This window comes from Carcharodon carcharias, chromosome 3, assembly GCF_017639515.1.
Source record: "Carcharodon carcharias isolate sCarCar2 chromosome 3, sCarCar2.pri, whole genome shotgun sequence".
NCBI lineage: Eukaryota > Metazoa > Chordata > Chondrichthyes > Lamniformes > Lamnidae > Carcharodon > Carcharodon carcharias.
Window position 1 is genome coordinate 66,917,389 of NC_054469.1, and position 24,690 is coordinate 66,942,078.

Sequence of the window (24,690 nt, forward strand, 5' to 3'; positions counted from 1 at the left end):
AAAAACATCAGTCCCCAGATATTTTTTATTATATTTCATCCCGTCCTGGATCAAGGTTTCAGTGAAAATGTAAAGGCCGCCTGTCTGATTGGCCCGTATGTCAACCATAAAAGTGGAGGGGCCACATGAAATAAATTTAAGTTGCTTCCTTAATGGGCTTAATTGGCCGCTTAATTGTCAGCAGGCGCATTTCCGACTGCCACATGTGCTTAATGATTGAAATATTGTGCAAGTGTGTGATGATATCAGGACGATTTCACATGCTATCGGGTCGGGCGCGCGCTCACACACTAGCGTAAACTACTGGCCAATGTCTAAGTTTGTATCCTGTCTTGTTAGGATCAGCAATTGAGCAGAAGCCAAGATTGCAAAGGAATCTACACTTAATCAGATTCTGCTTTATACTAGAACTGATAAAAGAACTGGGTAAAAGAACTGATATACATACTTCTGTTTCTCTGTGATACATGTTCAATCACTGTACAGGGAATACCGAGAAAACCATTGAATACAGGCTGCATGAGCATTTACACAGCAAAAATCTAGCAGGCAGAGGGAAAAAACAGTATTAGAAATATAGAAACATAGAAAATAGGAGCAGGAGTAGGCCATTCGGCCCTTTGAGCCTGCTCCACCATTCATCATGATCATGGCTGATCATCCAACTCAATAGCATGCTCCCGCTTTCTCCCCATGTCCTTTGATCCCTTTTGCCCCAAGAGCTATATCTAACTCTAATCTATTAAACCTTCGCTGCACTCCCTCTATAGCAAGTACATCCTTCCTCAGATGAGGAGACCAAAACTGCACACAATATTCCAGGTGTGATCTCACCAAGGCCCTATATAATTGCAGCAAGGCATCCCTGCTCCTGTACTCAAATCCTCTCGCTATGAAGGCCAACATTCCATTTACCTTCTTTACCACCTGCTGCACCCTGCATGCTTACCTTCAGCTACTGGTGCACACCCAGGTCTCATTACACATTCTCCTCTCTCAATTTACAGCCATTCAGATAATAACCTGCCTTCCTGTTTTTGCTACCAAAGTGGATATCCTCACATTTATCCACATTATACTGCATCTGCCATGCATTTGCCCACTCAGCTTGTCCAAATCACACTGAAGCATCTCTGCATCCTCCTCACAGCTCACCCTTCCACCCAGCTTTGTGTCATCTGCAAATTTGGAGATATTACATTTAGTTCTCTCATCTAAATCATTAATATATATTGTGAATAGATGGGGTCCCAGCACCGATCCCTGCGGTACCCCACTAGTCACTGCCTGCCATTTGGAAAAATACCCATTTATCCCTACTCTGTGCTTCCTGTCTGCCAACTAGTTTTCTGTCCATCTCAATACACAACCCCCAATCCCATGCACTTTACTTTTACACGCTAATCTCTTATGTGGGACTTTGTTGACTATTACTCCTCTTGATTACCAAATGAAGTTTAAGAGAAGGGTCAAATTGACTTTGAACTCATTTGGCGCAAATCGCACAGGTGAAGACTCAGTTCTGGACAAGCAGTGAGAAAATAAAGAAACAGGGTGAGAGTGGGTAAAAAAACTGATATACATACATGAACTTCTGAAAGTTCAAATAAACCACATCAACTGGCTCCCCCTCATCAGTTCTACTAGTTACATCATCGAAAAATTCCAGTAGATTTGTCAAGCATGATTTCCCTTTCGTAAATGCATGCTGACTCTGTCCAATTCTGCCACTGTTTCCAAGTGCTCAGCTATTAAATCTTTTAAAATGGACCCTAGAATTTTTCTCACTACTGATGTCAGGCTTGCTGATCTATAATTCCCCGTTTTGTCTCTCCCTCCCTTTTTAAATAGTGGGATTACATTAGCTACCCTCCAATCTGTAGGAACTGTTCCAGAGTCTATAGACTCTCGGAAGATGACCACCAACGCATCCACTATTTCTACGGCCACTTCCTTAAGTACTCTGGGATGTAGATTATCAGGCCCTGGGGATTTATTGGCCTTCAATCCCATCAAATTCCCCAACACCATTTCCCTACTAATACTGATTTCTTTAAGTTCCTCCCTCTCACTAAACCCTGTGTTCCCCAACATTTCTGGTATGTTATTTGTGTCCTCCTTTGTGAAGACAGAACCAAAGTATGTATTTAGTTGGTCAGCCTTTTCTTTGTTCCCCATTATAAATTCCCCTGTTTCTGACTGTAAGGAACCTACATTTGTCTTCACCAATCTTTTTCTCTTCACTTACCTATAGAGACTTTTACAGTCAGTTTTAATGTTCCCCACAAGCTTACTCTCGTACTCTATTTTCCACTTCTTAATCAATCTCTTGGTCCTCCTTTGCTGAATTCTAAACTGCTCCTAATCCTCAGGTCTGTTGTTTTTTTAATCCAATTTGTATGCCTCTTCCTTGGATGTAATACTGTCTCTAATTTCCATTGTAAGCCATGGTTTGGCCACCTTCCCTGTTTTACTTTTGCGCCAGCCAGGAATAAACAATTGCTGCAATTCACCCATGTGCTCTTTGTTTGCCATTGCCTATCCACTGTCATCCCTTTTAAGTAACATTTCCCAATCCATCATAGCCAATTCGTGCCTCATACTATCGTAGTTTCCTTTATTAAGATTCAGGACCCTAGTCTCAGGATCAACCACATCACCATCTTGATGAAGAATTCTATCATATTATGGTCACTCATCCCCCAAAGGGCCTCGCACAACAAGATTGCCAATTATTCCTTTCTCGTTACACAATACCCAGTCTAGGATGGCTTGTTCTCTAGTTAGTTCCTCAACGTATTGGTCCAGAAAAACATCCCGTATACAGTCCAGGAATTCCTCCTCTATGATATTGTTACTAATTTGATTTGTCCAATCTGTATGCAGATTAAAGTCACCCATAATTACAGATGTTCCTTTATTGCATGTGTCTCTAATTTCCTGTTTAATGTCATTCCCAACTTCACCACTACAGTCTGGGGATCTATATACAACCTCCACTAATGTTTTTGCCCCTTAGTGTTTCTCAGCTCTACCCATACAGATTCCACATTGTCGGAGCTAATATCTTTCCTCACTATTGCATTAATTTCTCTTTTAACTAGCAATGCAGCTCCACTGCCTTTTCCTTTTTGTTTGTCCTTCCTAAGTACTGAATACCCCTGGATATTCAGTTCCCATCCCTGGTCACCCTGCAGCCATGTCTCCGTAATCCCGACTATATCATACCTGTTACATCTATTTGCATGGTTAATTCATCCACTTTATTGCGAATGCTCCTCACATTAAGGCACAAAGCCTTAAGGCTTGTCTTTTTAACATAACTTGTCCCGTTCCCACTATTTTTCACTGAGGCCCTGTTTGATTCTTGCCCTTGATTTCTCTGCCTATCACTTTTCTTATTCCCCTTTCTGTTGTTTGTCCTTGTCCTTGAATCCCCCTCCTCTGACTCCTTACATAGGTTCCCATCCCCTTGCCATTTAAACCACCACCACCCCCCCTCCCCACCACTCTAGCAAATATTCCCCCTAGAACATCAGTCCCGGTCCTGCCCAGGTGTAACCCATCCAGTTTGTACTGGTCCCACCTCCCCCCATTCCAATGTCCCAGGAACATGAAACCTTCCCCCTCACACCATCTCTTCAGCCACGTATTAATCTGATATACCCTGCTATTTCTACTCTGACTAGCACGTGGCATTGGTAGTAATCCTGAGATCATTACCTTTTTAGGTCCTACTTTTCTCCTTACTTCCTAACTCCCTATATTCAGGTTTTAGGACCTCATCCCTTTTTTTATCTATGTCATTTGTACCAATATGTACCATGACCACTGGCTGTTTACCCTCCCCCTTCAGAATGTCCTCTAGCCGCTCTGAGACATTCTTGACCCCAGCACCAGGGAGGCAACATACCACCCTGGAGTTTTGTTTGTGGCCACAGAAATGCCTATCTATTCCCCTTACAACTGAATTCCCTACAACTATTGCATTCCCACACTTTTTACTTCTCCCCTGTGCAGCAGAACCAACCATGATGCAATGAATTTGGCTGTTGCTGCTTTCCTATGAGAGGCCATTCCCCTCAACAGTATCCATAGCGGTATATCTGATTTGCAGAGGAATAGCCACAGGAGATTCCTGCACTGCCTGCCTAGTCCTCTTGCTCTGCCTGGTGGTCACCCATTCCCTTCTTGCCCGTGGACTCTTAGCCTGTGGTGTGACCACCTCTCTATACGAACTATCCACAATACTTTCCACCTCGCAGATGCTCCAGCCGCCGCTCCAGCTCCGAAACTCAGGCTTCCAGGAGCTGCAGCTGGAGACACTTCTGCACACATGCTAGCCCCGGGCACTGGAAGTGTTCCCGGCTTCCCACATAGAGCAGAAGGAGCACATCATGGCTTTGAGCTCTCCTGCCATGACTTACCCCTTTAAATTAAATTAAACCTTTTGGAAGATACCTAATATTAAATAATATCAATTACTCTAGGACCCTTCCCTGCTCCTCGTTGTTACAGAATATAGCCCTTACAAATGCCGAACCACAAAATAAGACCTTAAAAACTATAAGCGATAAAAGTAGTAAAAGTAGTAAATACTTACCCAAAAGTACTCACGGTACTCAAAAGATCACCTTGTTCCCTCCTCACAGAACTCCCAAAGCCGCACTACAGTGCAGACTGTGATGTAGGACACTTTTCCCAGACTGCTTCACAACAATGCTGACTGTAGGACACTCTTCCCAGACTGCTTCACAGCGATGCTGACTGCAAGACAGTCTTCCCAGACTGCTTCACAGCGATGCTGACTGCAAAACACTCTTCACAGATAAATACATTGTCTGGGAATTGGACCACAGATTATTAATAACCATGCAGCTGTACAGAATAAATCGGCAGATTTGCGCAGTTGAAACATGTTTCTAAAACCACTTTCTTGCGTGCAGAAGTGAGGAATGTTAGTGCTAGTGAATGAAGTGCTTTCCATTTTAGATATACAGCCACAGCAATTGTAAAGTCAGGTTCATCAATGTGAGGATGCACAGTAAATTTCCTTCTATTCTGACACACCAATACATTGAGAAATTAGGTCCCAACTGCACCAATTTGGATACCACTTTTTCCATGGCGCCTATTCTTTGACAAGAAGTAGACAACCTAGTATCAAATTAGGCATAAGTCTGCATAATGCATCATTTTGCATCATAATGCAGACACTAAGAATTAAATTGAAACTGCCCAGCTTCTTTTCATGATAATACTTAAGGTCAGAAAGGAGTTGCATCCATAAGCCATTGGACAGTGTGGGCCGAATTTTCACTCTTGAGTCAGGAGTGTAGAGTCAGGAAAACTCCAACTAGGATCGCCGGATTTTTGTTCCGGGGTACAGGCGCTAACTGGAGTTAGCCCCAGCCTCCCTGGAAACAGTGCAGAGGTGGTCGCAGAGGCTGCCGGGTGCCAAGGCATGCTGTTTAAAAGGCTGCCTCAGTGCTCTGAGACTTCATCCCAGTTATAATAAAAACAGTCCACCTTCCTTCACACCTCACAGCCCCCCCACCCCCCATACACATGCACAGCTCATGTCACCTCATGCCCTCCCTATCCACACCCCATGGCCCCTCATACCCTCCACTCCAAACCATGCCCCTCTACCCACCCCATGGCCCTTGTAGCCCTTATGCCAACTTAGCGCCAACTCTTGCCAACACATGATTCCCCGACCCACCACTCTTTTCCCTTATACCCTCCATAGCAACCCACCCAGGATCCACCATGGGAAGATCTCAGGAGACATGGTGAAAGGAAATAACATAACGTTCTTAGTGTCTGTAAAATACTTTCATTCACACAAAAACATCCAATACATTTAAATTCCTTCAAGTACTTCATTCCTTAATAGAATAAACATTTCCTTCAAGTATTTGATCACTTATGAAAACAGACATTTGTATTCATAGCCCCAAATCAAAGTCTTTATAACAACTTGGAGTTGTCAATCAAACTGTGAATTTACAAGCCCTCATTGTGATAATGATAGATTGTGTAATCAGTCATGCAGCACTAATCCTATAATGATAACCCTCAGACTTATGTCAACAGACATGTGAAATTGCAAGCAGCCAGAGCAGGCTGTCTTTTTTTCAAAAAAAAAAATGAAGGGCTTTGGGATTTAAATGACTTGACAGCTTGAGAGTTCCATTGAGTTTATCCACTTTTTACACACTTTCATGTCTACTCTTAACAACCCCAATGGGCACCTAATCACTCCTGGGCACCTGACCTCTACCCAAAGAGTACCTTACATCTCTCAAAGGCACTTTATATCTCCCGAAGGGCAACCTGGACCTCTTCAAAAGGGTATCCTACCTCTCCAAATAACTCCAGCAGCTTTAAACCATTTTTTCCAAAAGCCTAAAGCTCACAGATCATGTTTTGGAATCACTAATGAAAAATGCATCTGTTTGAAGGCAGCTGCACTTTTACATGTGCAGCTACCTCCATGAACCACTGATGTGCAAACTACAACCTGCTCCTGTTTTCCCCCCAACCCCACCCACACCCCCTCTCAGAAAAAATGGTGGGTGTCATGTTCAGGGGAGGGACTTCAGATATGAGGCTATGGTGCCATTTAGTTAATGTATGGAGCCCTTCCAGCTTTGTGAAGATGCAGGCCCAGGAGTCACAATCAGAATGCTTTTATCTGTAAGCAAGCTGTCCCACAGAAAACCTTTCTTAGAGGCCATGAAGAGTTTGATGGAATGGATATCAGACAGTTGACATAATAGTGTTTCTAAAATATTCTGGCGGACAACAAATACATTCAATAAATATGACATTCAATAAGTAGACAGGGTATTTTCAAAAGGTATTGCTCCGCATGTCCTGTAACTTTGCTAAATTTAAGCCCAGGTACTACAGATGATGTTAAATGGCACCTATTTGTTGAAAAGCATCAGGTAATCTGCATTATTTAAAATACTCAACAATTACTTTAAATAACATAGCAAGTCATTGCTGGAGAAATCCTATTAAGAATTTCAGTCCCTGCTCCAAGCACCTTTCCCTAGTTACTGACTCCACCCCTCTACCTAGCAACAATCTGAGATTAAGCCCATCTGTTTATAATATTGCTTTATTCATTTGACCCTGAGATGAGCTTCCAACCTCATATTCATGCCATCATTAAGGGCACCTATTTTTACACCGTAACATCACCAAGCTACATCCCTGTCTCAGCCCATTTGCTGCTGAAACCGTCATTCATATCTTTATTACCTCTAAACATGACTATTCCAATGCACTCCTGACTGGTCTCCCACATGCTACCCTTCGTAACCTGGAGGGCATTGAAAACTCTACTGACTGCGACATAACTCTCACCAAGTCCCGTTCCTCTATCATCCTCATTTTTGCTGACCTACTTTGGCTCCCAGTCAAGCATCGCCTTGATTTTAAAATTCTCATCTTTGTTTTCAAATCCCTCTTTGACCTTACCCCTCCTTCTCTCTGTGATGTCCTCCACCCCACGACCCTCAAAAATATCTGTGCTTTTCTAATTTTGGCCTCTTGAGTATCCCTGATTTTTACTCCACAACTGGTGGCTGAGCCTTCAGTTGCCTTGGCCCTAAGCTGTGGAATCTCTCCCTACACCTCTCTGCCACTCTACTTCACTTTCCTCCTTTAAGACAGTTTTAAAACCTGCCTGTTCAACCAGGCTTTGGAATTCTGACCTACTATCTCCTGATGTATTACAGTATCATTTTGTTTTATAATGCTTCTATGAAATGCCTTGGGACATTTACCATATTTTGTTGCATCTCTGGGTCTCTACTACTTTTCCTCCTGCCTATGCAATCACCAGAGCTTCTTTCCTTCCTGAATACCTATGTTTTTCCGGTTCCTCTTCTCTCTCTCCTGCCTCCTCTCTTTTTGCCACAACCGATGCCTTCCACCCTTACTTCTGCCCATTCCGAAGAGAACCCCATCACCATGCTTTTCAACACTACTTGCAACATGTAAGTACTCCTTAACAGCCACTCAACTTCTACCATACCTTAAACTTAGCTTCCCACCACTGTCTCAGTCAGTACCTTCTCCCAGACCCTTACATCTGCCCTTCTTTCACAGTTTTCTGCGCCCATGACCAAGGGCTCCAATCACCGTGATCATCATCTCAGCACTACTACCACACACAGTCTCCTCTCCCAGTCCCCTGTTTTAGCATACTATATCTGGAACAATTTCCAGACCATGCTCCTCTGCATGATGGGATTTAAAAATCAAAAGAAATAAAATTGACCACATCATCAAAAAAAAACTTCCAATCAGTGGCTTTGATTGCTGTTTCTGCACAAATATGGACATAATTCTGAATTTGAGGCTGAACGTATCATAAATACTTCAACAGCCAATTTACTTTTTATGTTAACCATATTTTACTGCTCGTAAATGTATTTTTAGCTGTTTCTTTGTTAAAACACCTGTAATGCTGCTGCTTTGTAAGAGACCTAAGTATGTAACTGCCAAAAGTGATGCATTTGTATTGTTCAGCTTGGAGCTAGTCTCACATTGATGCTGATACTGGCCTACACAGTTAGCCCAACACTGCTAAAAGACTTGATGAAACAACAGTTCCAAATTTGCAATATAACAACATGCAAAAAACTTGATCCTCTAGTCAACTGAAAAGAGACGTGAATTCCTCACAGACCTAGAGCTAACATAATTCTTTCATCCAAGGTAATTAGAGAATAGTTTGTCTATTAAATGTTCAGAAATAAATAGAATTAATCTTAAATTGTGCTGAAGTAAAAACAGAAAATATGGAAAAACTCAGTAGTTTTGGCAGCATCTGTGGAGAGAGAAACAGAGTTATGTTTTGAGTTGAATATGACTCTTCTTTGGAACTCTTGGTGCTGCTTCGTCATTGAAGATGCTGTGCAAGTTTTTATATCTTGGGGCCAGTATGATAAACTAGATCTATTTTGAAAGCTATTTTAGTGCATCCGACAATGCTGAACGTGGTCCATCACAGTATTAGTGTCAGATGATGGCTCATTTGGGAGCATTCTTGCATCTAATTCAGAAAATTTTGGATTCAAACTACAGTCCAGAGACTTGAGCACAAAATGTAGGTTAACACTCCAGTTCTTGGGAAGTGCTAATCTGTCAGAGGTGTCATCTTTTAGATAAGATGTTTTTTTTTATATTCATTCACAGGATGTGGACTTCACTGGCTGGGCCAGCAATTATTGTCCACCCCTAATTGTCCTTGAGAAGGTGGTGGTGAGCTACCTTCTTGAACCACTGCACTCCATGTGGTGTAAGTACACCCACAGTGCTGTTTGGAAGGGAGTTCCTGGATTTTGACCCAGCGACAGTGAAGGAATGGCGATATATTTCCAAGTCAGTATAGTGAGAGATTTGGATGAGAGTTTCTAGGTGGTGGTGTTCCCATCTGTCTGCTGCCCTTATTCTTCTAGTTGGTAATGGTCATGGGTTTGGAAGTTGCTGTTGAAGGAACCCTGGTGAATTCCTGCAGTGCATCTTGTAGATGGCACACACTGTTGGTGATGGAGGGAATGAAAGTTTGTGGAAGGGTGCCAATCAAGCGGGCTGCTTTGACCTGGATGGTGTCAAGCTTCTTGAGTGTTGTGGGAGCTGCCCTCATCTAGGCAAGTGGGGAGTATTCCATCACACTCCTGACTTGTGCCTTGTAGATGGTGAATAGGCTTCAGTAACGCACAGGAAGTGAGTTACTCGTCGCACAATTCTTAGCCTCTCACCTGCTGTGTAGCCATAGTATTTATATGGCTAGTCCAGTTCAGTTTCTGGACTAGCCATATAAATACTGTAACAATTAACTGTAAGCCCTCTCAGGTGAATGTAAAAGATCCCATAAATCCCATAGCACTATTTGAAGAAGCAAAGAGGAGTTCTCCAAATATCCCTATTCCAATATTTATCCCTCTCTCTACAGATTATTTGACTGATATTACATTGCTGCTTGTAGGGCCTTGCTGTGTACCAATTAGCTGCTGCATTTCCGACATTATAACTGTGACTACTCTTCAAAAAGTACCTCAGTAGTCTGAAAATGCTTTGCGATCCCTGAGGTTGTGAATGGTGTCATATAATGCAAGTCTTATTTATTGTAAAATCTGAACTACATAATTTTGTGATTTGTTGAGGAAACATTTACTTTGTTACAGGCATATTTTACTGCAATTACAGTCAACATTGTATTTATCAGGTCGTCTTCTAATATAGACTCAACTGGTATTTTTCTGCATTCGTCATTCAGATTGACAGTAAGCATCATTTTAAGGACTTTGGTGAACTTATGATTGTTGAGGTGATACATTAGGTGGATGGAAAATATTTCCATTTCAGTATCTAGGACTTAGGAATAGATTATACTGGGCATTAGATGCTAGCAAAAGCTCATATAATGTAACCCAAATAAAAGCTTAGAAAATACTGATATTTGCAAATTACATTCCTCTGTATACTATTTCATTGGAGGCATTAACATGTATTTTAAGTGAACCAATATGTAGGAGTGTATTAATAGGCAAATTTATAACTTTGGAAAACAATCTCTTGCTGCACCTTTGTTTGATTTCTGCTCTGGTTAACATGAGTTGGAATGCCCTTCTGCAGCATTTGACCCATTTTCACATCTACATTTCTGTTTCTCAGAGGAATAATTTTGTCATCTTTCTGAATGCTATATTATATGCAGTTTAATGTTACACATCTCTCCGAGGTATTGGTGGCAGACTACAGATGCTGAAATCTTAAAGGCAACTAGACTGCTCAGACAGAATGGGAAAAAGAAAATTCAGTCATACAAGCAGCAAAGTTGAGAATAAGCCAAAGCACCTCTAGCTGAAACCAGTCCGTACATTGATTATCTTGTGCAGTTTTTGTTAACCAAGACATAAGGGAAGCATTCTAACTGTGAAGGTGGTGCTGGGTAGAGCGACAAGGCGGATCCTTGCATCAAAGGATTGAGTACAATGAAAGACCGAAGATTCCAGGGAGCTCTAGGCTTGAAGGGAAGTGACTGGGAGGGAACTTGAAGGAAATATTAAAAGCATTGATGAGGTAAAACTAGAACACTACTTGAAGGCAGTAGAACAAAATGGCATAGATTTGAACTGGTGAAAGGACAACTTAGGATACTTGTTGGAAAGACCCAATTCAAATAAAGAATGATAACTTTAAATGGCTTTCATGTAGTGTAGAGGAGGCAAAAAGCTTGGATTAATTCGAGATACTTTTTTAAAAATTATTTCATGAAATGTGGGCATTGCTGTCTAGGCCATCATTTTTATTGCCTATCCCTAATTGCCCTTGAGAAGGTGCTGTGACCTACCTTCTTGAATTGCTGCAGCCCGTGTGGTGTTAAGAAGGGAGTTCCAGGATCTTGACCAAGTGATAGTGAAGGAACAGTGATATATTTCCAAGTCAGGATAGTGTGTGGCTTGGAGGGTACTTGCAGGTGGTTGTGTTCCCATCCGTCTGCTACTCTTGACTTTTTAGGTGGTAGAGGTCGTGAATTTGGAAAGTGCTATCGAAGCAGCCTTGGTGAGTTGTTGCAGAACATCTTGTAAATGGTACATACTGCTGCCACTGCATCAGTGATGGAGGAAGTGATGCTGAAAGTGGTGGATGGGGTGCTTTGTCCTGGATGGTGTCAAGCTTCTTGAGTATTGTTGGAGCTACACTCATCCAGGCAAGTAGAGAGTATTCCATCACACTCTTGACGTGTGCCTTGAGGATGGTGGACAGGTTTTGGAGAGTCAGGAGGTGAGCTACTCATCGCAGAATTCCCAGCTTGTATATTTAAATGGCTGTTCAAGTTCAGTTTCTGGTCAAGCCCCCAGGATGTTGAAGTGGGAGATTCAGTGATGGTAATGCCATTGAATGTCAAGGGGAGATGGTTAGATTCTCTCTTGTTGGAGATGGTCATTGTCTGGCACTTGTGAGGTGTAAATGTTACTTGCCACTTATCAGCCCAAGCCTGAACAATATCCAGGTCTTTCTGCATATGGACATGGACGGAGTCATAAATGGTGCCAAACATTGTGTAATCATCAGCAAACACCACCACTTCTAACCTTATGATGGAGGGCAGGTCAACTGAAGATGGCCTCCTGCAGTGATTTCCTGGGGCAAAGATGATTAACCTCCAGCAACCACAACCATCCTCCTTTGTGCTAGGTATGACTCTAACCTGCAGAGTTTCCCCCCTGATTCCTATTGTTCCCTAATGACGGGTGAAGCAGCACATCAGTGCAAAAGATAAGGCTGAGGAATTTGCTACAATCTTCAGCCAGAAGTGCTAGGTAAATGGTCCATCTTGGCCTCCTCCGGAGGTTCCCAGCATCTTAGCTGCCAGTCTTCAGCTAATTCAATTCACTCAAAGTGATATGAAGCAACACTTGAAGGCTTTAAATACTGCAAAGGATATGGGCCCTGACAATATTCTGGCAATAGTACTGAAGACTTGTGCTCCAGAACTTGCCGCGCCTCTAGCCAAGCTGTTCCAGTATAGCTACAGCTTGGCTAGAGGCGCGGCAAGTTCAGGAGCACAAGTCTTCAGTACTATTGCCGGAATATTGTCAGGGACAATATCCTTTGCAGTATCCAGTGCCTTCCGACGTTGCTTCGTATCACATTGAGTGAATTGAATTGGCTGAAGACTGGCAGCTAAGATGCTGGGACCCTCCGGAGGAGGCCGAGATGAACTGCAAAGCTTAGATCTGATTTGTAGGTTGTGGAATTGCTTAGCTCTGTCTATTGCATGCTCTTATGCCGTTTAGCATGCCAGTAGTCCTGTGTTGTATGTTGACACCTCATTTTTAGGTATGCCTGATACTGTTCCTGGCATACCCTCCTGAACTCTTCATTAAACCAGGGTTGATCCCCTGATTTGCTGGTAACGATAGAGTGGGGATGTGATGGGTGTGTAGACCTTTTATTCTGGAAGAATGAGCCAAGGCACACGCCAAGGCACCCCACTCATCTGTGCATCATATAGGCCCAGATCTTTCAGTCAGGGGCAATACTGGGCCCATTGTTGCTGCCCATGGAGTTTTTTGCGCCCCGACTATACTGCACGTTTTCAGCCGGGACTTCTAATCCCACCAGCAGCAGAAATGGGACAGCACAGACTTTCCAGAGCTAGTTTGGCAAGCATAAGAGAAAGAGAGGACATGGCCCCTTTTTATGACACTAGCTGCTGTATTCAGGTAAGTTTTTAAAGGTCTTGTCTTTCAGTGGGTGGGTGAGTGAGTAGTTGAGTTAGACAGGCAGGTCAGGGGGTTGGCTGGGCCAGAGCTGATAGTGCGGTCGGGTTGGGAGTTAGTGGTGGGAGAGAGAATCAGGCTGGGGTGTGATTTTATTGCCAGAGGGGTCAATTGTGATACACATTTCTGTTATGTTGACTAATTACTGAGATATATCGGATATTAACCAGGGTAAGTGGGCAGGTAAGTCCAACCTTTCTGGCCCAAGTCTCTGACACTGAAATCCATATTGGAGACCTTCATGGAGGGTCCAGGGCAGTGCATCTGAAGTTTAACTTCCCAGGCCATTTCAGGACTTGGCTTACACCAGGACTTTCTTCTATACCAAAGGAATGGAAGCCACATTGCATTCATAATGCCCTCATAATTTAACCCATTAGGCCCAGGTTCAGTGAAACTACACTTGACTTCATCCTCAGCAATCTACCCATCACAGTATTGGCAGGTGTCATTTCTGTACAGTTGAATAGAGACAAAGCCCTGTCTTCACATTGAAGATACACTCCATCTTGTTGTGTGGCACTATCACTGTATGAAATGTGACAGATTCAGAAGAAATCCAGCAACTTAAGACTGGACATCCATGAGGCACTGTGAGCCAATAGCAGCAGAATTGTATTCAATCACAATATGTAAGTTCATGGTCTGGCATACACTCACTACTATTACCACAAAGCCAGCAGACCTACCCTGGTTCAATAAGGAGAGTAGGAAGCATGCCAGAAGCAGCACTTGGCTTACCTAAAAATGAGGCCCCAACCTGGTGAGGCTACAACACAGGACCATATTCATGTTGAACAGCAGAAGCAGCTTGAACAGAGCTAAATTATGCCACAGCCAAGTGATCCTATCAAAGCTTTGAAGTCCTGTCACATTCAGTCGTGAATGTTGGTGGTAAATTAAAGACCTAACAGGACTCCACAAACATCTCCATCCTGTATGTAACAGAAGGCAAATGGAATTTTGGCCAGTATTGCTAGGGGGTTGGAGTTTAAAAATAGGGAAGTCTTGTTATAACAGGGCATTGGTGAGGCCACACCTAGAACACTGTGTACAGTTTTGGTCCCTGTATTTAAGAAAGGATTTACTGGCATTGGAGGCAGTTCAAAAGAGATTCACTAGGCTGATTCCTGGGTTGAAGGTGTTGACTCATCAAGAACAGCTAAACAGGCCTTTATTCATTAGAGTTTTGAAGAATAAGGGGTGATCTTATTGAAACGTACAAGATTCTGAGAGGGCTTGGCAGGATAGATGTTGGGAAGATGTTTCCACTAATGGCGAAATCTCGAACCAGGGGACATAGTTATAGAATAAGGGGACACTCATTTAAAATTGAGTTGTGAAGGAATTTCTCCTCTCAGAGGGTAGTGAATATCTGGAATTCTCTACCCCAGAGAGTTGTGGAGGCTATATTACTGAAAGTATTTAATGAGGAGGTAAATAGGTTTTTGAAATATTGGGGAGTTGAGGGCTATGAGGAGCTGGCACAAAAGAGGAGGTGAGGCCTGGGGCAGATCAGCCATGATCTTATTGAATGGCGGGGCAGGCTTGAGGAGCTGAATGGCCTACTCCTGCTCCTATTTCTTATGTTCTTATGAATGCTGGCAGAGCCCAGCAAGTGAGTGCAAAAACGTCTGTCTTATTTTTTGCAATCATCTTCAGCCAGAAAGAAGTACCAAGTGGATGATCCATCTCAGTCTCCATAAGAGGGCCTGCCATCATGGATGCCAGTCTTCAACTAATTAGATTCATTACATATGATATGAAGAAATGGCTGACTTATCTGGATTTAGCAAAGACCATTGTTCCTTATAGCATCTTGCTGTAGTGCTAAAGATTCCTGCTCCAAAGCTAGCCATGCCACTAGCCAACCTCTTCTAGGACAGCTACAACACTGACATCTACCTGACAATGTGGAAAATTGTTCAGGTATATCCTGTCTACAAAAAGCAGGACAAATCAAGTCTGATCAGTTATCTCCCTTCATCAGCAAAGTGATGGAAGGTGTTATCAACAGTGCCATAAAGCAGCATTTATAAATAAGAACAGAGCATAAGAAATAGGAGGAGTAGTAGACTGCCTGGCCTTCACCATTTATTTCCATCATGCCGATCTTCTGCTTCAACTCCACTTTTCAGCCAGCTTCCCATATCCTTTGATTCTCTGAAAGATCAAAAGTCTATCCCAGCCTTGAATAAAGTCAATGATAGAGCATCCAGAATCCTCTGGGGTAGCGAATTTCAAATATTCACAACCTCTAAGTGAAGAAATTTCTTCTCATCTCAGTCCTAAATGATCGACTTCTTACCCTCAGGTTGTGCCCCCTTGTTCTGGATTTCCCAGTTAAGGGAAACAACCTCTCAGTGTCTACCCTATCAGGCCCCTTCAGAATCTTAAACAAAAACAAAAATACTGGAAAATCTCGGCAGGTCTGACAGCATTGGCGGAGAGGAACACAGTTAACGTTTCAAGTCCGAATGACTTCATCAAAACTAAGGAAAAATAGAAAAGAGGTAAAATATAAGCTGGTTTAAGGGGGGGGGGGACAGGTATAGCTGGATAGAGGGCCAGTGATATTTGGAGATTGCCAAAAGATGTCAAAGACAAAAGGACAAAGAGGTGTTGACGGTGGTGATATTAGCTAAAAGAAATGTGCTAATGGTGACATTAAGGGTAGAAAGCAGGATGAGTAAGGTACAGGTCGCCCTAGTGGGGGTGGGGTGGGGGGATCAAAATAGGCTAAAAGGTAGAGATAATACAATGGATAGAAATACATTTAAAAATAATGAAAATAGGTGAGAAAAGAAAAATATGTATAAGTTATTGGAAAAAGGGGGATCAGAAAGGGGATGGGGATGGAGGAGAGAGTTCATGATCTAAAGTTGTTGACCTCAATATTCAGTCTGGAAGGCTGTAAAGTGCTTAGTCGGAAGATGAGGTGCTGTTCCTCCAGTTTGCGTTGAGCTTCACTGGAGCATTGCAGCAGGCCAAGGACGGACATGTGGACATGAGACCAGGGTGGTGTATTGAAATGGCAAGCGACAGGAAGGTCTGGGTCATGATTGCGGACAGACTGAAGGTGTTCCACAAAGCGGTCACCTAGTCTGCATTTGATCTCTCCAATGTAGAGGAAACTGCATTGGGAGCAGCGAATGCAGTAAACTAAATTGAGGGAAGTGCAAGTGAAATGCTGCTTCACTTGAAAGGAGTGTTTAGGCCCTTGGACGGTGAGGAGGGGGGAAGTAAAGGGGCAGGTGTTGTGCCTTCTGCGATTGCATGGGAAGGTGCTGTGGGAGGGGGGTTGAGGTGTTGGGTGTGATGGAGGAGTGGACCAGGGTGTCCTGGAGGGAACAATCTCTGCGGAATGCCGCCGAGGGGGGGTGAAGGGAAGATGTGTTTGGTGGTGGCATCATGCTGGAGTTGGCAGAAATGGCGGAGGATGATCCTTTGAATGCGGAGGCTGGTGGAGTGATAAGTGAGGACAAAGGGGATCCTATCATGTTTCTGGAAGGGAGGAGAAGGCGTTAGGGCGGATACGCGGGAGATGGGCCAGACACGGCTGAGGGTCCTGTCAACAACTGTGGGTGGAAAACCTCAGTTAAGGAAGAAGGAAGACATGTCGGAGGAACTGTTTTTGAAAGTGGCATCATCAGAACAGATGTGACGGAAGCGAAGGAACTGAGAGAATGTGATGGCGTCCTTACAGGAAGCGGGGTGTGAGGAGCTGTAGTGAAGGTAGCGGTGGGAGTCAGTAGGCTTGTAATGAATATTGGTGGACAGTCTATCACCAGAAATTGAGACAGAGAGGTCAAGGAAGGGAAGGGAAGTGTCAGAGATGGACCATATGAAAATGATGGAGGGGTGGAAAATGGAAGCAAAATTAATAAATGTTTCCAGGTCCAGACAAGAGCATGAAGCAGCACCGAAGCAGTCATCGATGTACCAGAGAAAGAATTGTGGGAGTGGGCCGGAGTAGGACTGGAACAAGGAATGTTCCACATACCCCATAAAGAGACAGTCATAACTGGGGCCCATGAGGGTACCCATAGCCACACCATTTATTTGGAGAAAGTGAGAGGAGTTTAAGGAGAAATTGTTCAGTGAGAGAACAAGTTCAGCCAGACGGACGTGAGTAGTGGTGAATGGGGATTGTTCGGGCCTCTGTTCTAGGAAGAAGCGGAGAACCCTCAGACCATCCCGGTGGGGGTGGAGGTGTAGAGGGATTGGACGTCCATGGTGAAGAGGAGGCGGTTGGGGCCAGGGAACTGGAAATTGTTGATATGATGTAGGGTGTCAGAGGAATCGTGGATGTAGGTGAGAAGAGACTAGACAAGGGGAGAGAGAATGGAGTCAAGTTAGCAAGAAATGAGTTCAGTGGGGCAAGAACAGGCTGACATGATCGGTCTGCCAGGACAGACCTGTTTGTGGATTTTGGGTAGGAGGTAGAACCGGGCCGTCTGAGGTTGGGAGACTATGACTTTAGCTAAGAAATGTGCTAATGGTGATATTAAGAGTAGAAAGCAGGACGAGCAAGGTACAGGTAGCCTTAGCGGGGGTGGGGTGGGGGGAAGGGATCGAAATAAGCTAAAAGGTAGCGATAAAACAATGGATGGAAATACATTTTTAAAAAATAGAAATAGTGGGAAAATAAAAATATATATAAATTATTGGAAAAAAGGGGATTGGAAAGTAAAATAGAAATAAATATATTTGGATAGCATTTTTATGTGGCATGCTTTGTGCTTGATTGTGATGCATGGACATTTTTTTGCAGCTTTTTAAACCTTTCTTTCATCTTTTGCAGGACTGCAGCTCCCTGAGACAGCTGTCTGCCTTCAGGGAGCTCTCTCGCAGCGCACAGCCATGCCCTTCAGAATCTTAAAAACAAAAAGCTGCGGATGCTGGAAATCCAAAACAAAAACAGAATTACCTGGAAAAACTCAGCAGGTCTGGCAGCATTGCTTGTTTCAATGAGGTCACCTCTTATTCTTCTAAACTCCAGAAAGTATATGCCCAATTTAGTAAGCCCCTCATCATAGGATAATTCCCTCATCACAGGAACCAATCTAATGAAACTGCAACTTACCACCTCCAGGGCAAGTATATCCTTACTTCGCTATGGAGACCAAAATTGCACCCAATACTCTAGATGTGGTCGGTCCAAAGCCCTTTACATTCGTAACAAGACTTCCTTGCACCTTGTAATAAAGGCCAATATGCATTTGCCTTTCTAATGGTTTGTTGTGCCTGCATGCTAACTTTTTGTGTTCCTTATACAAGTAAATCAAAGCCTGAATGTTACCCTTAGTGGGCATACGCAATCGATGGGTTCAGGAGCGGCCAGGAAACGGACCCCCAACTACGATTGGCCCCGACTACGATTTCATGCTGGCTGGCCAATTAACAGCCAGCCAGTAGGAAAAGCTTAGTGAAAAGCTCAGTGCTGCCGGGGTGTGGGGGCAGGAAGAGGGTGGGTGATGACATCATCGCCAGCATGGCTCTGCGCTGCGAGAGAGCTCCCTGAAGGCAGACAGTTGTCTCAGGGAGCTGCAGACCTGCAAACGATGAAAGAAAGGGTTAAAAAACTGCAAAAAAGTGTCCATGCATCACAATCAAGCACAAAGCATGCCACATAAAAATGCTATCCAAATATATTTTTTTAATTTTACTTCATATCGGAGAATTCATCCCGCCCTTGGATGAAGTTTGATGAAAAGTGTAAAGGCCGCCTGGCCAATTCATCCATTCGCCAAACATAAGGTTGGACGGGCAATGAAAAATTAGAGGCAATTGCGAAATTACCCTCTTCGTTGTTGGCGGGTATGCATCTGACTTTTGTGCGCGCCTCCCGAGCGAAATATCGCGCAAGTGCGCAATGATATTGGGACCCTTGCCTAATGTCATCTTGTGCGATTTTATGCTTGATCGGGTTGGACACACGGGTTGGATGTTAACTTCTGCCCCAAGCCTCTGACTATCAACATTTCGAAGATTCATGCCTTTTTAAAAAATGTTCTGCTTTTTTTACTTTTATACCAAAGTGAGTAACCTCATGCTTCCTCACCATATACTGCATCTGCCACCTTGCTGCTCACTCACCTAATCTTTCTGTATCTCTTATGCAGCCTCTTTGTGTTCTTTTCACAGTTTCCATTCTCACCTTGCCACTGACACCCACATCCCATCAACAAACTTTAAAAAAAGTACTGTACTGTTTCCAAGGCCAGTATATTTTTTTAAGGCTTAGTGGCCAAAACTGGATACAGTGCTTGTAATGGTACTGGACCAACGTTCCTGTACAGGTAAAGTATAGCTTCCTCCCTTTTGTATATCTGCCTCATTAAGATAAGGACCAACATTCCATTACAAAAACAGAATTACCTGGAAAAACTCAGCAGGTCTGGCAGCATTGGCGGAGAAGAAAAGAGTTGACGTTTCGAGTCCTCATGACCCTTCAACAGAACTGAGTGAATATTAGGAGAGGGGTGAAATATAGGCTGGTTTAATGTGGGGGTGTGGGTGGGGGGTGGGGGGAGAGAAGTTGGGGGGTGGTGTGGTTGTAGAGACAAGCAAGCAGTGATAGGAGCAGATAATCAAAAGATGTCACAGACAAAGGAACAAAGAGGTGTTGAAGGTGGTGATATTATCTAAACGAATGTGCTAATTAAGAATGGAGGGCAGGGCACTCAAGGTACAGCTCTAGTGGGGGTGGGGTGGAAAGACTAGCAGGGCATACAAGATTTAAAAATAATGGAAATAGGTGGGAAAAGAAAAATCTATTTTAATTATTGGAAAAAACTAAAGGAAGGGGGAAGAAACGGAAAGGGGGTGGGGATGGAGGAGGGAGTTCACGATCTAAAGTTGTTGAATTCAATATTCAGTCCGGAAGGCTGTAAAGTGCCTAGTCAGAAGATGAGGTGCTGTTCCTCCAGTTTGCGTTGGGCTTCACTGGAACAATGCAGCAAGCCAAGGACAGACATGTGGGCAAGAGAGCAGGGTGGAGTGTTAAAATGGCAAGCGACAGGGCGGACAGACCGCAGGTGTTCTGCAAAGCGGTCGCCCAGTTTATGTTTGGTCTCTCCAATGTAGAGAACACCGCATTGGGAGCAACGAATGCAGTAGACTAAGTTGGGGGAAATGCAAGTGAAATGCTGCTTCACTTGAAAGGAGTGTTTGGGCCCTTGGATGGTGAGGAGAGAGGAAGTGAAGGGGCAGGTGTTACATCTTTTGCGTGGACATGGGGAGGTGCCATAGGAGGGGATTGGGGAGTAGGGGGTGATGGAGGAGTGGACCAGGTTGTCCCGGAGGGAACGATCCCTACAGAATGCCGCCGGGGGCGGTGAAGGAAAGATGTGTTTGGTGGTGGCATCATGCTGGAGTTGGCGGAAATGGCAGAGGATGATCCTTTGAATGCAGAGGCTGGTGGGGTGATAAGTGAGGACAAGGGGGACCCTATCATGTTTCTGGGAGGGAGGAGAAGGCGTGAGGGCGGATGCGCGGGAGATGGGCCGGACACGGTTGAGGGCCCTGTCAACGACCTTGGGTGGAAAACCTCGGTTAAGGAAGAAGGAGGACATGTCAGAGGAATTGTTTTTGAAGGTAGCATCATCAGAACAGATGCAATGGAGGCGAAGGAACTGAGAGAATGGGATGGAGTCCTTACAGGAAGCGGGGTGTGAGGAGCTGTAGTCGAGGTAGCTGTGGGAGTCGGTAAGCTTGTAATGGATATTGGTGGACAGTCTATCACCAGAAATTGAGACTGAAAGGTCAAGGAAGGGAAGGGAAGTGTCAGAGATGGACCATGTGAAAATGATGGAGGGGTGGAGATTGGAAGCAAAATTAATAAATTTTTCCAAGTCCCGACGAGAGCATGAAGCAGCACCGAAGTAATCATCGATGTACCGGAGAAAGAGTTGTGGGAGTGGGCTGGAGTGGGACTGGAACAAGGAATGTTCCACATATCCCATAAAGAGACAGGCATAACTGGGGCCCATGCAGGTACCCATAGCCACACCTTTTATTTGGAGGAAGTGAGAGGAGTTGAAGGAGAAATTGTTGAGTGTGAGAACAAGTTCAACCAGACAGAGGAGAGTAGTCGTGGATGTGGATTGTTCGGTCCTGTGTTCAAGGAAGAAGCTAAGGGCCCTCAGACCATCCTGGTGGGGGATGGAGGTGTAGAGGGATTGGACATCCATGGTGAAGAGGAAGCGATTGGGGCCAGGGAACTGGAAATTGTTGATGTGACGTAAGGTGTCAGAGGAATCACGGATGTAGGTGGGAAGGGACTGGACAAGGTGAGAGAGAAGGGAGTCAAGATAACAAGAAATGAGTTCCGTGGGGCAGGAACAGGCTGACATGATCGGTCTATCAGGACAGTTCTGTTTGTGGATTTTGGGTAGGAGGTAGAAGCGGGTCGTCCGAGGTTGGGCGACTTTCAGGTTGGAAGCTGTGGGAGGAAGATCTCCAGAGGAGATGAGGTTGGTGACAGTCCTGGAAACAATGGCTTGATGTTCAGTGGTCAGGTCATGGTCCAGGGAGAGGTAGGAGGAAGTGTCTGTGAGTTGACGCTCAGCCTCTGCAAGGTAGAGGTCAGTGCTCCAGACAACAACAGCAGCAGGTTTGATGACAATGTTGGCGTTGGACCTGAGAGAACGGAGTGCAGTAAGTTCAGAGAGAGAGAGATTAGAGTGGGTGAGAGGAGCAGAGAAATTGGGAGGACTGATGTCACACCAACAGTTCTCAATGAAAAGATCAAGAGAAGGTAAGAATCCTGAGGGAGGGGTCCAGGTGGAGGGAGAATATTGGAGGTGGGTAAAAGGATCCGTTGATTGGGGAGAGTACTGCTGCCCAAAGAAGTGAGCACGGAGACAAAGACGGCAGAAGAAGAATTCAGCATCGTGCCGAGCCCGAAATTCATTAAGGTGAGGGCGTAAGGGTATGAAACTAAGTCCTTTGCTGAGCACTGAACGTTTAGCGTCGGAGAGGGGAAGGTCAGGGGGTATAGTGAATACACGGCTGGGGCTGGGATTGGAAGATGGGGTGGGGACGGTGGGACAGGCAGGGGTGGAGGGTCCTAGATGGGTGTTGGTGTCGATGACCATAATGGTCTGAGGGCCCTTAGCTTCTTCCTCGAACAGAGGCCCGAACAATCCCCATCCACCATTACTCTCCTCCGTCTGGCTGAACTTGTTCTCACACTGAACAATTTCTCCTTTAACCCCTCTCACTTGCTCCAAATAAAAGGTGTGGCTATGGGTACCTGCATGGGCCCCAGCTATGCCTGTCTCTTCATGGGGTGTGGGGAACATTCCTTGTTCCAGTCCTACTCCGGCCCACTCCCACAACTCTTTCTCCAGTACACCGATGATTACTTCGGTGAGGCTTCATGCTCTTGTCGGGACTTGGAAAAATTTATTAATTTTGCTTCCAATCTCCACCCCTCCATCATTTTCACATGGTCCTTTTCTGACACTTCCCTTCCCTTCCTTGACCTCTCTGTCTCAATTTCTGGTGATAGACTGTCCACCAATATCCATCACAAGCCCACCGACTCCCACAGCTACCTCGACTACAGCTCCTCACACCCCACATCATGTAAGGACTCCATCCCATTCTTTCAGTTCCTTCGCCTCCGTCACATCTGTTCTGATGATGCTACCTTCAAAAACAGTTCCTCTGACATGTCCTCCTTCTTCCTTAACTGAGGTTTTCCACCCACGGTCGTTGACAGGGCCCTCAACCAGGTCCAGCCCATCTCCCGCGCATCCCCCCTCACGCCTTCTCCTCCCTCCCAGAAATATGATAGGGTCCCCCTTGTCCTCACTTATCACCCCACCAGCCTCTGCATTCAAAGGATCATCCTCTGCCATTTCCGCCAACTCCAGCATGATGCCACCACCAAACACATCTTCCCTCCACCCCACTGGCGGCATTCCGTAGGGATCGTTCCCTCCAGGACACCCTGGTCCACTCCTCCATCACCCCCTACTCCTCAACCCCTACCTATGGCACCTCCCCATGCCCACACAAAAGATGCAACACCTGCCCCTTCACTTCCTCTCTCCTCACCGTCCAAGGGCCCAAACACTCCTTTCAAGTGAAGCTGCATTTCACTTGCATTTCCCCCAACTTAGTCTACTGCATTCGTTGCTCCCAATGTGGTCTCCTCTACATTGGAGAGACCAAACGTAGACTGGGCGATCGCTTTGTAGTACACCTGCGGTCTGTCCGCAAGAAAGGCCCAAACCTTCCTGTCGCTTGCCATTTTAACACTCCACCCTGCTCTCTTGCCCACATGTCTGTCCTTGGCTTGCTGCATTGTTCCAGTGAAACCCAATGCAAACTGGAGGAACAGCACCTCACCTTCTGACTAGGCACTTTACAGCCTTCCGGACTGCATATTGAATTCAACAACTTTAGATCTTGAACTCCTCCTCCATCCCTACCCCCTTTCCATTTCTTCCCCCTTCCTTTTGTTTTTTCCAATAATTTATATAGATTTTTCTTTTCCCACCTATTTCTGTTATTTCTAAAACTTGTATGCCCCGCTAGTCTTTCCATCCCACCCCACTAGAGCTGTACCTTGAATGTCCTGCCCTCCATTCTTAATTAGCACATTCGTTTAGATAATATCTAAATAATAGAATATCTGCTCCTATCACTGCTTGCTTGTCCCTACAACCACAGCACCCCCCTCCACTTCTCCCCTCTCCCCCCCCCCCCCACCCCCACCGCCCCCTCCACCACCACCACCACTACCTTAAACCAGCTTATATTTCACCCGTCTCCTAATATTCACTCAGTTCAGTTGAAGGGTCATGAGGACTCGAAACGTCAACTCTTCTTCTCCGCCAATGCTGCCAGACCTGCTGAGTTTTTCCAGGTAATTCTGTTTTTGTTTTGGATTTCTAGAATCCGCAATTTTTTGTTTTTACCAACATTCCATTAGCCTGTTTTAGTTACTTTTGTAGCTGTACACTAAATTTTAGTAATTTGTACACATGCATGTTAAATTTTTTTGCTGCTCCACAGCTTCTAGTCTCTCCCCATTAAGAAAACATTCCTGTTTGTCTTTGTCAGATCGAAAGTGGATAACCTCACGGTTCTCCATATTGAACTCAATGTCCCTTACTTTTGCCCATTAATTTTCTCTGTCTGTATTCCTTTTCCAACTTCCTCCTCCATTCCACACCACCTGCTGTACTTCCTAATTTCATTCTCTTCTTCTGCTGTAAGAGCAAATGCAAGGTACTCATTTAATAAGCCGGTTATTTTCTTAACAGCCAGTGTAGATTTGCATGAATAAACCTCGAGTGTACCCACATTCCCCTTAGCATTCTTACTGTTAACATGCATTTAAAACCATGGGCTGGAT

At 44.6% G+C, this 24,690-nt stretch overlaps 1 protein-coding gene across 2 annotated transcripts in view; it reads left to right on the forward strand.

The window, feature by feature from the left end:
- steap2 (STEAP family member 2, metalloreductase) overlaps positions 1-24,690 on the forward strand; it is a 106,238-nt gene that overhangs the window by 10,209 nt on the left and 71,339 nt on the right. Inside the window, exon 2 of one of the 2 annotated variants that reach the window (XM_041185106.1) lies at positions 19,464-19,618. The exons of the other annotated variant lie outside the window; for it this stretch is intronic. The gene's annotated coding sequence lies outside the window, so the exon portion shown is untranslated. The remainder of the gene's footprint in view (positions 1-19,463; positions 19,619-24,690) is intronic. 2 annotated transcript variants of the gene reach the window in all.